Source organism: Pleurodeles waltl, chromosome 7, assembly GCF_031143425.1.
Source record: "Pleurodeles waltl isolate 20211129_DDA chromosome 7, aPleWal1.hap1.20221129, whole genome shotgun sequence".
NCBI lineage: Eukaryota > Metazoa > Chordata > Amphibia > Caudata > Salamandridae > Pleurodeles > Pleurodeles waltl.
Genome location: NC_090446.1, coordinates 230234470 through 230249525, shown reverse-complemented (window position 1 = coordinate 230249525; position 15056 = coordinate 230234470).

Below are 15056 nucleotides of genomic sequence, written 5' to 3'. Positions count from 1 at the left end.
TTGTGGATTTGACTGCTGCCAGTGGCATTCAGATGACACATCTTGGGGTTTTAGATCTGTCTTAGATGTTCTTTCCAAACACTTTGAGCTGTCCTTCATGTCCACACTATTTTTATCTTGGCATAGTTGCTCAAGATGGACCTGGGTGTATTGCCACATCACAAGGTGTACCATGACTTGTATCCTTGTCCCTCCCAAGTGTGTTAACTTCATAAGTGAGTTCACGGACAGTGGCATAATGTCATATGGACACTGGTCTGGTGATTGAGGTTGCATGGCCTGGCCCCCTTGTAAGTTACAGTGACATTACTCAAGACAACTCACAGTTTATATTGTTAATCGTCTGAGGTGAGCAGACTTCCATTGTAAGTATACCAGCAAGGATATTTGAAAATGTGCAGAGTGCGTTGGGTCATTAGATTGGTTGGACAGAGCCGCCTGGCATTAGCAGTTATATGACTCCCAGTATTACATTCAGGTGTTCGATGCAATTCCCCCAGGTGTGTGCACTTCACGTGTGAATTCCCTAGAAGTGGTATTTTTGCAGGTATAAAGTAGACTGTTGCTTGAAGTGAAAGTAAGGGATCCTCCTATGAGTTCTACCTATTTCACTCCCTGTATCATAAACACTGTACAGTTGTCCTCCTCGCAGATGAGTAGAATCCCATGGGTGAGTAGAGGGAGAAAGGGGCTTTGTAGCAGGGAACACAGTGTTGGCTGGGGGGTAGCACTAATGTTGACCGCTGGCCTTGGCATTCCTGTCAATGCCTGTTCTGTTCCGACATACTGAGCAGTTGCCTTCCTCGCTGGAAAGTATCATTCATTAGGGATTTGCAGAATAAGGTAATTTTGAGTGTGGTACACTTTTTTGGTTTTCTTAATGTTAGAATAGTGGCTGCTAGGAATTATGGTGTTGTCATTCCCTGTGTTATACAAAGTATACAGAGATGTGGTTCCCCAGGTGAATCCAGTTCCAATGTGAGATGGCAGACAGTGGTCTTTGGACAGGTGGTGACTGGGCTGGTGAGTGGGATGACAGTGAAGGTGGCAAATGTCGATCAGTGCACATGCATGGCAATATATTTTGGTGATATTTTGTTGTTGTGACTTACCCAACTGCACTCCTCCAGGTATTCCTGTCAAGCCCTCTTGATGCAGGATGGCCAAGACATTGTCCACCCATGATGTGAGCTGTAGGGGTGGATGTGGGGGACCACCACCAGTCTTCAGTATTGCAAGCTGATGTGTGGATGCCATGGAACAGACTTTCCCCCTTAGGTCATTCCACCTCTTCCTGATGTCGTTCCTTGTGTGCAGGAAGGTGCCTACACAATTCAGTCCATTGGCTATCCTTTATCACATTTCCATTTTCCTTGCAATAGTAGTTTGTTGACTTGGGCTCCGAATAAAGGTGGCTCTACTCTTATGATATCATCCACAATGACTCCTAAATTGTCATCTGTGAAAGAGGGATTTTTCTGGGGTGACATGGTGGTGTTGGACGAATAACTATCTTGATGGATGCTGGGTCCTGAACAGGTGACGGGGAGTGTATAGAGTGTGGAGGTGCAACTGGATGTGATGGGTGTGTGTTAAGGATGTGGAATTTGTGGTTCTGAACATTGGAGGGGTGCTAATCTATGGTTTGGAATGTTGTTTTGTGAGATCTATCTTGCTGTGTGTCAAGTTGTAGATGCAAAGGATTTTGGTTTGTGAAGGGATGTGTTTTATGGCGTGCTTTGCAGGTGTGTCGAGTGTGTGAATGTGTGTTAGTTGTGCCGTTTTCAAATGCACCCAATGTTGTGTACTGTATTATTGTTGTGACCACCAACCCACCGCGGTTCATACCGCCATTGGTAGACTGCCATGGCAGGACCGTAGTTGCGACTTTTTACTTGTAATACGGTCGGAGGTTGGTTGATGGGCCGGTGGCCGGCCCCCCTATTTCCCACCCTTCAGAGTCCCAGGGGGGTTGTTTTTTTGACAGACTTTAGTCAGTCCTGCATGTGTAACTCATAATACGGTGGTCTGTTTGACTGCCAGTATGTTGGTCTTTCGGCAGCTGCCATTTTGACTCGTAATGAGGCCGTAAGTAATGACCATGCCCCATTGTGACCATGCCCAACTCCCAGAGTGGCTCTTGAGCCAATGGATCACGACAGTCCGCTGCCCAGTATTGAAGTGCATATCTAAGGATACTGAGAGGAGTGGGGAATAGGGTGTTCGAGAGGTTATGTACAGTATGTGTATGAAATCCTTGTGTGTCATGAGGGAGCCATCCACAATCAGATCCCCCACCTTAGTGATCCCTTCTTATTACCAGGGTGCAAATCTACTTATTGTTAGGTGCTCAAAGTGGTAGGGAGGCCTCGTAAGGGTATATTGGTTGCATAAGGAGCCCAGACCACTGTATGTTTCATTGCTAGCTTGCGATATGTCAGTGCGGTGCGCAATAGCAGCGAATGTGTAGGCAGGATCGGGGCATCAGGACACAGCAGGTGGTGCGGCTGGCCACGCTCTAGTTGAGCCTGAGTATGGTCTTTTTCAGACAGGTTGTGCCCAATGAGATAGTACTCCGACCATTGCAGTTGCCTGGTTTTACAGAATGCCTTGAAGTCAGAGGCCCGCATGCCTCCTTTATCAGTGGATAGTTGTAGTTTAATTCAGCTGATTCTATGGTGCCTCTGCCACACCAGATCAATCAGTATGGTGTTCCGTTGTCATAAAATGTCTTCAAGCACTACAACTGGTAAATTCAAAAAGTGCCATAAGAGGTGCAGCAGCCTCACCATTGTGGAAAGGGCTACCCATCCAGCCACAGACAGAGGAAATGTAACCCAAAAGGCCACCTGTAATTAGAGTGCTGTAATTGTGCATGAGAGATTGCCTTCCAGTAGGTCAGGGCCAGCTCTGTATATTGGGACCCCAATGTACCAGAAGGTGCAAGATGCCACCGGGAACACGTAATCAGTGAAGTGCAAGGTCAGCTCAGCAAAATTGCTGGCAAAGGAGTATTCACAGAATTTGTCTGCATTTATACAGATGCCTGAAAAATTCCTGAAAGTGGATAACAATTGGGCCAGCTCTGCTTGTACCTCCCTAATATCTTTAAAATACAGAATCATGTCATCTGGCTTAGAGAGATATAGTATGGAATGTCTTGCCCACAGGAATCCCCTTAAGACCGGCCACCAGGTGAAATCTTTGTGCTATTGGTTCAACTGCTAGTATGAAAAGAAGAGGGGAGGGGGGTCAACCCAGCCTCGTACCGCACCATACTGGACAGAATTGGGATATGAGAGCCCCTTTTCGAGCCTGAGTCGTGGAGGCAGTATAGAGCAGTTTGACCCATTTAATGTAGTCCTTAGGTATCCTGAAGAGTCAGGGCTAATAGCATGAAGTCCCAATTTAAGGAATTTTCTGACAATATTTTAATTCAGTATTTTGTCCAAACACCCTGTAAGAGATAATAACAAATGACTGTTTCATTACAGTCACTTACCATCAGGCAAAGATGTTTTCAATGAGTTCATGCCTGACCTCAGAGGCTTCATCTTCATCACTGTCAACTTCCTGATTCCTGATACCTGTCACCAACATCACAATGGAGTTCCCATTGGTAATCAATATCAGGTATGAATGGACTGTTTCTCTGCAGGGCAATGTTGTGAAGCATACGATACAGCACAACAATCTTAAAGACTTTGCCAGGAGAGCAGACTCGGTAACCTGGATTTGTAAAGGCATCTTGAACTGGGCCTTCAAGAGCTCAAAAGTCCAATCCAAAGGACCTTTAGTTCATACATGGGTCTCATTATCGTGGGGTTCTTGGCACTGTTGAGTTCCTTATGGGTGTTAAAAGCCAGGTATGACTTGGATAACCAGAGTCCTTTGAAAAACATAATCACAAAAGCAGACAGAAATTAAACACTGAGGCCCATATTTATATTTTGTAATGCTAAACTGTGCAAATTTAGTTTTGTGTCAAAAAGTATAGCGCTGGCTTGCGTCATTCCAGTGAGCCAGTCGGGTGCCAAATTTATGGAATGCTGCAAGCCAGTGCAAAGGGTGGACTAGCGTAAAAAAATGACGTTAGCCGAGAGGGGGAGGCAGTATGGGAGAAGGGGGTTTTGCTCCAAAAAATGACGTTAGACTGGTTAGAGGCAAAAAAATGCCTCTAACCAGCTTACCATCATTTTCTGACGCAAAATCATCTATACCGCATGACTCCTGTCTTAGGAAAGACAGGAGTCATGCCTACCACCCCAATAGCCAGCACAGGGGACCAGTTTCCCTGGCATGGCCATTGCACCTTGGGCCATGCAGGGGGCCCCAAGTTCGGCCCCCAGTGGCACTTTAATTTAAGAATAATAAATACTTACCTACACTTACCCTAATTACCTGGGATGGGGTCCCCCATCCTCCAGTGTCCTTCTGGTGTGGGCGGGTGTGATCATGGTGCTTGCGGAGGGCACTTGTGGACCCATTCCATGGTGTTCAACCATGGAAATGAGTCCACAGGTCCACTAACGACCCAGGCGTTAAATAATGGTGTAAAGCAAGCCTTTCACAATTATTTAGCCCCTCCTCCCACCCGCGTGTCATTTTAGCAGGGGGGGGTAAATATGGGGCTATGGGGTTAGCATGGAAACGCCTATCTTGTATCTCATTCACACAAGGTAGGTTCACGCATCTAAAAAGTGGTGCAAACGCCAATATTTTGACGTTAGACGGGTCTAATGTAAAAATATAAATATGGAGCTAGTATTGTGCCAAATTTGCGTAAACGAAAAAAATGACGCCAATTCGGTTAAAATTGAGTATAAATATGCCCCTCTATGTGCAGAAAATTACATAGGGCATCGTTATGACTGATGGTCGGAATACTCTGACCACCAAAGCTGCAGGAAGGATACTAGCTGTATCTCCACCAGTCTTATAACGATGTTCCCACCGGACTGACTGGTGGGAACATAATTTTACTACATTCCTGCCGGTCACCAGTGAGAACAGTGATAGGGTATTAGCCTTTGCTCCCTTAAGGGAGCAGAGGCCAATACCGGAGCACCCCAGCACCATCAGAATGTGCACATTCCATGGGTGCAGGGCAGAGGGTCCCCTGCACTGCCCATGCCATGGGCATGGGCAGTGCGGGGCCCCACTGTGGCTCTTCTGTACTATGTTTCTGCCAGCCTTCCCAGTGCGAGGTCCCTGCCATGGAAGGGCTGGCTTAAAAAGGAGTTGTGATCAGCACAGAGGATTTGAGTTCCGCACTGTCGTCAGTGACAGCAGTCCCCTGGCTGTCCAATTGCTAGGGTCGTAATGTAGCGGTCGTACCTCCTAGAGTGCTGCAAGCTGACCGTCAGTGCCGGACTGGCGGTCTCAAAACCATAATGATTAAAACTTGCCAACAAGACAGGGTCTACTCTGTGCGAGTTCTGCCATTTGTTATGGAATGCAGATGTCGCATAATATCAGTGACCAATGGCCAGGATCTGGAAATCTTGTACATCCAGTGGTAATGTAAAGGTCTGCAATACAAACCACCTGCACATTAATATTAAAATATTGCAGATAATATCACTTTTTAGGTATGTTTTTAATTTTGTTGTGAAATATATCATTGTAAAAATATTGTAGTGTCATATAATTTGTATCAACATTCTTTACTTTTAAGGTCTTTTATTTGTTTTGTGTGTTTTGTTTTAAATGTATTCATTATTATTTTATTTCTATTTTTTCCATTTACACAAACACAAATTTAAGAAAAAAATAAAAAATGTTAAAGAAATATAACATTTTAGAATCAGAATTTTGCCTTTCTAGAGGAAAAGGGTGGTTAGGATATATATTTTTTTTAAATGGTATTTTTTAAAAATTATATTTTTTCATTTAAAATTAAACAATAATAGTTTTGTTTTACATTTTATGTTCGTATTTATTTTTAATGGTATATTTTACACATTTAATAATGTTAAAGATGCAGTTTTGTAATTTTTAATTTGTGAGTAAAAAGTTACTACTGTTTTTGTGAGGTTTTCATAAGTTTTATAAAAAGTGTCATGTTAAGTTATATTTTCAATATAAAGTTTATAATGTTTTTAATATTTTTTCACATAAATATATTTATATCATGTCAATATTCAAATTTAATTTACAAATAAGTATGCTATATGTATATGTTATTATGGGCAGCAGAAGGTTGGGAGTACGCAGACTTGAATCAAGGTAAATCATTTTATTAAACACAAAAGAATCCAATGTTTAAATATGGATGAAGAATTATATACACATCTATATAGTGGATTGTAAAAAATTGTCATCTTTGGACTGTATAAAGCGGTAAAATTGATTTCTTTTGCATGTATTTATTTATAATTGTTAATCTTTTAAATTTTTTCTCATAGCTGTCTTGTGCAATGTTGAAATGAATCATCGTATTGTGTTATGATTGAAACTATGATTCACCCACTGAGGCCAGACGTATGAGTAGTCTTGTGTATTACGATGGGGACAAAGAATATTTGATGAAAACCTTTTGGAGATTATTAGTAACATGACTACAAATATTTGAAAACAAATACGTTGTAATATATTTCTGTTTTGTCCTGTTGGGCATGATGTATTAATCATACTAACAAATGTAACATATTTGTCATTTGCAAAGGTTCATGGTCATGTGTTGCAAATAGATTCAATATATTTCCACTCTTCCCCAAATGTAATACTTATATTTTGGGCCATTGTTTTCTTCTTGCGAAGTTAGCACTTTGATGCGCCGATCGGGCCCAGGGTTAACTGGAAAACACTGATTTGTAATTACTGACAGTTACAACTTTGGATGATACAATATCAGTTTTGAGTGGATGCCATCATTATTAATTTGTTGTGTTGTGGATATGATGAACTTTTTTTGATCAGTATATTTGAAAGATTATTGTGCACTGAAAAATAAATAATTATTTGTTGCTTCTGAGTTATGTGCCCATGTGTTTGTAGATATATGGTATTGTTTTCAAAATGGCTTTTTACAGTGATCAAGGCTTTTCAGGCCAGAAAATGAAATGTACCTGAGTGTCCACCACCAATAAATTACACTTTTGTCTTACTTATTTTGGTGATTGCACCAGTTCTTTCCTTTATTTGTAGAACTTTTGTGATTGTATTTTTATGTGAGTGTGACGGGGTATCACCACCAGGCAGCAACTTCTTTGATATGGAACCCTGTCCTACTTTTTCCTTCCTCTAGAGGATTTAAATTTGTGTGCATGTGTGTGTCTGTGTGTGTCGGTGAGTGTGTAAGACTTATTTTAGGTTATGTTTTTAAGAAGTATGGGGAGGAGGTAGGTGGGTACGTGTTTTAATCTATTGTAGTGTATTTTGTGAAGGAGTGTTCTTCTTTATTACAGGTTGTTAAGTCAAATTACACAATTTTTCCTTTGAGTTTTTATTTAAAAAGAAAAAGAAATTGGGTAATTTGTTTATCCAATATTATTTTTTATTTTCCTTTTATTTATTTTTTTAGTTTTCCGGAAGCTTTTCTTTATTTTCTGGGGTTTTCATGATACTCTAGGATTATGGATCATTTCTGTGGATTTATTTTTGGACTGTTTATTTTTACATTTTATCACTTTACTTTTGCCAAATTTGTATGAATGGTACTTATTCATAAAGGTATAAGTTACCTTTATGAATCAGGTTCGCCATATTTTGCACGACATGGTGCAGTATGACATCAGTGATTTATGACACGGCACCAACAGAGTCAATATCGGCCTTGGCTATGAAAGAAGACTTTCTAACAGCCAAGCCAATGTAGACACTGTTCTTGGAACATACCAGAGTGCATTCAGTGTCAAAGATACTATTGATACAGTCATGTTTGCTGAAAATGTAGTCCATCGCTCTTTAGATGGAGCACCCGCTGACTAAAATACAATGGGCATGAGTTTCAGTTTGCCTGAAGGGTTACTTTATCACTTTGAAACACATTTCCCATACACATTATTACAAGTTTCACAATATATTATTCACTTGTGATAAGGCAGAAAAGCTACCCAGCAAGTTGTGATTGAGAAACTTGTCATAAAACTACAAACTCAGCATCAAGGTATGACAGTTAATTGCAAAACACTAAACTGTGTGATGTTTATCTAAAAAATTAAAATAAACATTTCTCAAAAGCATCATCACCATCATGATCATCAGCTTTATTCGATCAATTGACCATAAAAGCAACAAACCGATAAATAGTAAATAAATGAATGATCACTTTTAAATACAACATCTATGACATCTATAAGTTAATTTAAAATCGTTCAAACAGATGATAAGATCAAATGTACACATAAAACTCTAAGAACTTATCTAGATCAATTATATGGAACCTTGCATTGCTTTTTGGAAATATCAACGTATGTGCCATGCTGCTACTAAGTACTTGCTTACTGCAAGAGTTACATCAAATGAATTATGGCTTTTTAACACCCGTAAAGCCGACGAGCAATTTTTAAATCCCATAGCCTTACAAGTATTGCGAATCCATTTTGATTGCAGGATTGCATATGCTGGGCCGAACAACATAAAGCATTAAATTACAACTATGGGCCTGATTAATGGCCTCATTACAATTTTTGTGGTCCCAACACGAGACGACCAAACTCGCGGAGAGGATACCACTGCCAAGGTAGCGACATCCCAAACTATTACAATGTTCCCTCCAGTCTGACAGTCGGGGACCTTGCAATAGAGTGTTCCCGCTGGTCAGTCCAGTGGGAAGAGTGCTACAAGATAGCACTCGGCTCCCTTAAAGAAACCGAGTTCTATCTCGTAGCATAGAGGGAGCTGACCTGCAAAGCTGACAGTGCACATTCCAAGTGGTGGTGGGCAGAGAGGCTCCCTCACTGCCAATGCTACAGGCTTGGGCAGTATAGGGGTCCATCTGTGGCCCCATGCAATTGTTCTCCGTCAGCCTTATCATGGTGGGGAAAACAAGGTTGTAATCAGCCACGCGTTGCTTAGTTCAGCGCTGCCCTGGCTTACTACAACAAAGATCACCGTCAGCCCGTCTGGAAAAATGTTTCTGGCAGGGATGGTAGTCCCCTTGCGGGTCTGCCCATGAGGATTGTAATTTGGCTGTCGGACCACCAGGAGTGTGATGATACGACTGTCAACCCGAGTGTGGCAGACCTCGGACCACCACACTCGTTATCAGCCCTTAGAGTTTGTCAGACATGTTATTCTGTCACAATGTGACAGATGCCCATTCACCTTATTCCAAGTGACATCGCATATAAAGCACTTGCAATGAGGCTTAAGGTATAGCTGTCACGTTTCTGTTGCAGTACCACATCCACTAAACAATAAAAATACCCATATGTATGTTAAGCTAAATTCTGATAGAATTGTGACATTTTCCATTACATGGTTATTAATATACTTTATTTTGTTTTCTAATTTCCCTATTGTGTGGTTTGGCATTAATTTACAGACAAAACCGGGATAAGTCTTGCATTTTGGTTTTCTTGAATTCAGTTGAGCCCAGGAGTCTGTGGTTTTGGAAGCATTTAAAAAAAAAAAAAAGAATTGCTCTTTACTGATTCACTTTGTTTTTCCTTTCTTCTTCCCAGGGAACAGATGGTGGCTCCTCTCTCCTGACAGCATCCACTAATGAAAATAAATTGGTACCAGTTTAATGGTTGCATAATCACACAAAAACAAAAATGGCCTGTTTTCTATTCTCCGTACAGTAAAATCTCTCTCTGTTATTCTCCCTTCATAACTATATGGTCTGCCTCTGCACCCTCTCCTGGCTCAACATTTCATTTAGTGATTCTAAACCCCTTATTTAGTGAAGGAGGCCCTGGTAGTCCATTGGGCAGGAGGAACTGATGGCTTCTTTTACCAATCTGGCCAACTTTCTCCTGCACCTTCCTCCTTTCTTTTTCTCTACACCCTTATAGCTTGAGCACAATCCTCTAGGATTGTGTGTGTTTGTTCTGACTCGAGTTTCCCTGGAGATAACCAACATTCCTTGGGCAACAAGTCTTGAACCTCATCATCTAACTCCTTGTTTAGGCCACTCTTCTGCAATGTGTACATTGCCAGTGCTTCCAGCTAACCAATCTCCCATGGTTGACTCTTTGAGGTTTCCTCCTTTAATTTTGATCCCCTTTCAATGGTGTCTCCATTTTTTCTCTTCGTCTTGACTCCTCCTCCATGCTCTGCCTTTCTCTTGCTGTTAAAGTAAAGGTTTCTTCTTTGGTCCTTTCTCTCTTTTAACCTCTGCTGCTCCTTTCTTCCCCTCCTGTCTTTCTTGGCTGTCTATCTTGTTCTGACTGTGTTGTTTTCCTTCTATTTTTTTAATTTCCAAGCTGCACCTGCTTGAGGAGCCACCCATCATGGATCACTTGTGTCAGGCAAGTCTTCCCTTTTACATCTATGTGTTGATAGTTCCATATCAAAAAAAGGATCTGCAGGCCACTGCCAGAAGAGTGTGCCACCAAGTGGCCTTCAGGCAGTCCAGCACCCACTGCCACAAACATTGGGTGGAATATTGGAGATGTACCCACCTCATCATTTGAATCAACCAGGAAAACATTATAACAAAAGACAAGTGGTTGAAGCAGTCTCTGACACCAATAATATGGTACATTCTTGCAGTGCTCTATCCTGAATTGAATAACAGGTAAAGGCCATGAGGGCAGCAACAATGGACTAAGTCAAATCGCTTGAGAATATACATATGTTGCTAATAACCCTTCTTTACAGTTTACAAGTTAGAATAGTGTGTTGCAAGCATCACTGGTATGCTGCTAACCCTATCATTATTACAAGTGCCACATGATGTAGTAGATTTTTTACTCAGAGTTGTATCTATCACATTAGTCCCTGAGTAACCTAAAAAAATGTACATCATGCCTGTGTACCTCGACAGTGGTTTCAGTGTCTAAACTAGCAATGCTTTACAAAAGTTTTACCTATGGCTTTATCTCCTCCTAACACTTATGGGCATGAATTTGGAAGCTAACATATTTATGTACAGGCTGCATAACAAGCCTAAAAAATAAAATAAAAAATAATTGATATATTTTTGAGTATGTGATACTCCATTGCAACCATGAGTGAAACCCGATAAACCATTAATGATATCCTATCTGCAGTCTTATACGGTAACATAGGCCGGTAAAGAGGATTTATCATTTATATTCCAAAGATATGAAGCATGAGTTAACTACTCATTTCTGATCAGGAATGACAGCTTAAAATTTATTAAGGAATTCCCAATGCTAGCGTGTGAGAGAAATTGGCCTCTCAGTAGTGAAAACAACTTTGGGGATTTTTCACTACCAGGACACGTAAAACTCAAAAGTACATGTCATACCTTTTACTTACATAGCATCCTGCACAATGGTCTACCTAGAGCCTAAATTATGGATGACATACATGTGATAAAAAGGGAGTTTAAGGCTTAGCAAGGGGTTTTAAATACCAAGTCAAAGTGTCAGTGAAACTGCACAGACAGACCCTGCAATTGCAAGCCTGTGAATTTGTTAAGGCCTACTGAAGTGGATGGCACAATCAGTGCTGCAGGCCCACTAAAAGCATTTAGTTTACAGGCCTACCACTTTATATAAATGTTAAAGGGGCATATAAGTTAAATATGCCAGTTGTGTTTACACCAACATTACCATGTTAAGGGGAGAAGCACATGCACTTTGGCACTGGTCGACAGTGGTAAAGTGCTCAGAGTCTTAAGGCCAATAAAAACTAATTCAGCAAAAGGGGCAGGAGGAAGGCAAAACGTTTGCAGCTGACCCTGCAGAAAGGGCAGTGTTCAACAGTGTCTTGCAGTTGTAAGCAATTGTGCATACTGCGTAAATTTTAGTTTTTCTTTAACATAGTATATTAAGAGATGAATGTGCAGGATTTGGAGTTTTGCATAGAGGTACTCAGTCACAAAAGTGACATATATCCCATCTGCCTTTTTTCAAGAGCTATTGCTATACTTTATTTGAAATAAGGCACCTGGGATATCCATTACATTTGTGATGAAGCAACGATAACCCCTGCTCACCCCTTAGAAGCATGGCACAAGCAGTCAGGCTTTTCTCAAAGGCAATGTTGTAAAGTATTTGTAGCAACACACACAGTTAAACAGTGAAAACACTAGAAAAATGGAAACAACATCACTTTTGAATAATAGCCAATATTTATCGGAGTAAAACAAAACCAAAATGACAAAAATCAAACATACACAAGCAAAGTTATGATTTTTTAAATGAAAAAGAGTCTTACTCCATAGAAAACAATGGATGATTTGAAGTTCCACAAAGTATATGGTTTGCTTAAAAAATAAAGCTGCACAGGCAAGTGTGTGTTGGAAAAGTCAGCAATTCGTTGATTCCTTACTCTCAAGTGAGGCCATGCGTCATTTCTTCTCCAGTTGGGTAGGTGATGCATCGTTTTTTTCTCCAGCAAGAGAGCGATAGGCAACTCAGATCATGGCAAGGTCACGTTGGCTTTGGCGCACAGTGAAAATGAGTGCGAAATCCAGCTGCACAGTTATATGAACCGCGCTGCATGGGGTTGCATCAATTTTAGCAGCTGTAAACAGGTATTGCATCGTTTCTCAGCCGCAATGTAAGTGATATGTCAATTTATGAGCCGTGATGTAGGTGGTATGTTGATTTCTCAATCCGATGCAGGTGGTGCATTGTTTTTACAGCCGCTTTGCAGGAGTTGCAGCAAATTCGTCCCAGCATGAATCATGTGTATGGATTTCCGCCTTGGTTCCATCAGCTTCACCTTTCAAGGGTCTAGGGACTGGAGTGAGCACTACTTGACTTGGCAGGGTAGGAGTTTCAGCAGAGAGTCCAGGTGCTGGCAGAGGAAGTCTTTGATGGCCCTGAGACTTCAAAACTTGAGAAAAGGTGAGTTCAAGCCCGTGGAGAATCTTCACAAGTAGGAATATACCATTAATTGTAGTCTTTGTCCTCTTTCAGGCAGAAGCAGCAACAGTAGGCAAACCCAACAAAGCACAGTCACATGCAAAGGTGCAGTACTCCTCCTCCAGCTTTTCTCCTTGGCAGAGGTTCCTCTTAAGTCGAGAAGTAATCTAAACATCTCAGTTTTTGTTCCACTACTTATACCACTTTCTGTCTTTGAAGTAGGCAAACTTGAAAGGAAAGTCTCTGTTGTTCACAAGATGCTGCCTTGCCCAGACCTGGCCCCAGACACACACCAGTGGGTTGGAGTCTTCATTTGGTGAGGGCAGGTATAGCCTTTTCAGGTATAAGTGTCAGCTACTCCCTCCCCACTATAGCCCATGAGACTCCCTTTGTGTCACTGTCTAGAGGGAATTCACAACAACCCAACTGTCAGTAAGACCCAGACATGGAATACAGAAGCAGGAAGAAGCACAGAATGGTAAGGCAAGAAAAAGCCCACTTTCTAAAAGTGGTAATTTTCAAACTGACAATCCAAAAGCCAACTTGACCAAAGATGTATTTTTAAATTGTGATTTCAGAGACACCAACCTCCCGATCTCCATCTGCTCACAAAGAGAAACTGAAATTAGAAGATATTTGAAGGCAGTCCTCGTATTAACCTATGAGAAAAATAGGCCTTGCATCAGTGTAAACCGAAACTGGCAGTATTTCACTGTCAGGAGAGATAAAACACATCAGCACATGTCCTACCTTTAACATACACTGCGCCCTGCCCATGGGGCTACCTGGGCCCTTCCTTAGGGGTGCCTTACATGTATAAAAAGGGAAGGGTTGGACCTAGGAAGTGGGTACACTTGCCAGGTCGAATTGGCAGTTTACAACTGCACACACAGACACTGCAGTGGCAGGTCTGAGCCATTTTTGCAGGGCTCCTCATGCGGGTGGCACAATCAGTGCTGCAGGCCCACGAGTAGCATTTGATTTACAGGCTTTGGGCACCTCCGGTGTGTTTGACTAGGGACTTACTAGTAAATCAAATATGTCAATTATGGTAAAGCCAGTTAAACATACAATTTACACAGGGAGCATTTACACGTTCGCACTAGTCAGCAGTGGGTGGAAAAGTGCCCAGAGTACCAAAAGCAGCAAAAACAAAGTTCAGTACATGGTCACAACATGGGAATCAGAGGCAGAAAAAAGACTGGGAGACCACAACAAGGATGCCAGATCTAGCAGCATTCAATTTAGCTTCCTCCAGGGCAAGGAAGGGAGACACTGGTGATCAAACGTCTGGTGGCCATCATGAGGGCCACTTGGAGTCAAATATTGGAGTAGCCACCTACGAGAGATCCAATGGCACTGAGTGTGAGGAGGCAACTTCACAACTTAACCCTGAAGCCTGTGACTCTGACCACTCCCTGAGGTTAAAACATCACAGGCCACTATTTCTGCTTCATTGTCTGCCACCATAATTACCAGTAGCACCACCCTCACTCCTGTCACTACAGTACCAAGTTAGCATTCAATCACTAATTTGACTGGGGTCTACTTTTCCCCAGGCACCTCTTTCCCTGCACAAATCCAACAGGCACTGATGTCAGAGGAGGCCTAGAGGTTTTGAAGTACCTCTCTGTCGGGCAGGCAAAATTATTTCATGCCATCCAGGGTGTCAGTTGGCAAATGGCTCAAGTGCTTCCTGCACACATGCCTCTATTCATCCTTCTGCCCTAATTCCAGCCCATGCACTCATTCCAGCAACTGACCCCATTCCAGCACCTGTCCATGTTCCAAAGTCTGCCCCATTTTCCCCTGCTGACCCCATTTTTCTACCTGCCTCAACTATTTCAACTGTCCCTCAATCACCCCTTACCTCAAATCAATCTCATATGCATAAACCTTACATTTCTCAGAAAAACTCCTCACCAGGAATCCCATGCCCTATCCCCAACTAAAATAATTCTAATGTTACCACCCTATCCTGAAAGGTAAGTGACCATCCTTAGTTAGATCCAGCAGGATAGAGAACCCCACAAAGATGTCATTGCTGCAAAGGCGGGGAGGCAAGCACAAGGGCTGGAACTAATTCAAGACATTTTGATAGGACTC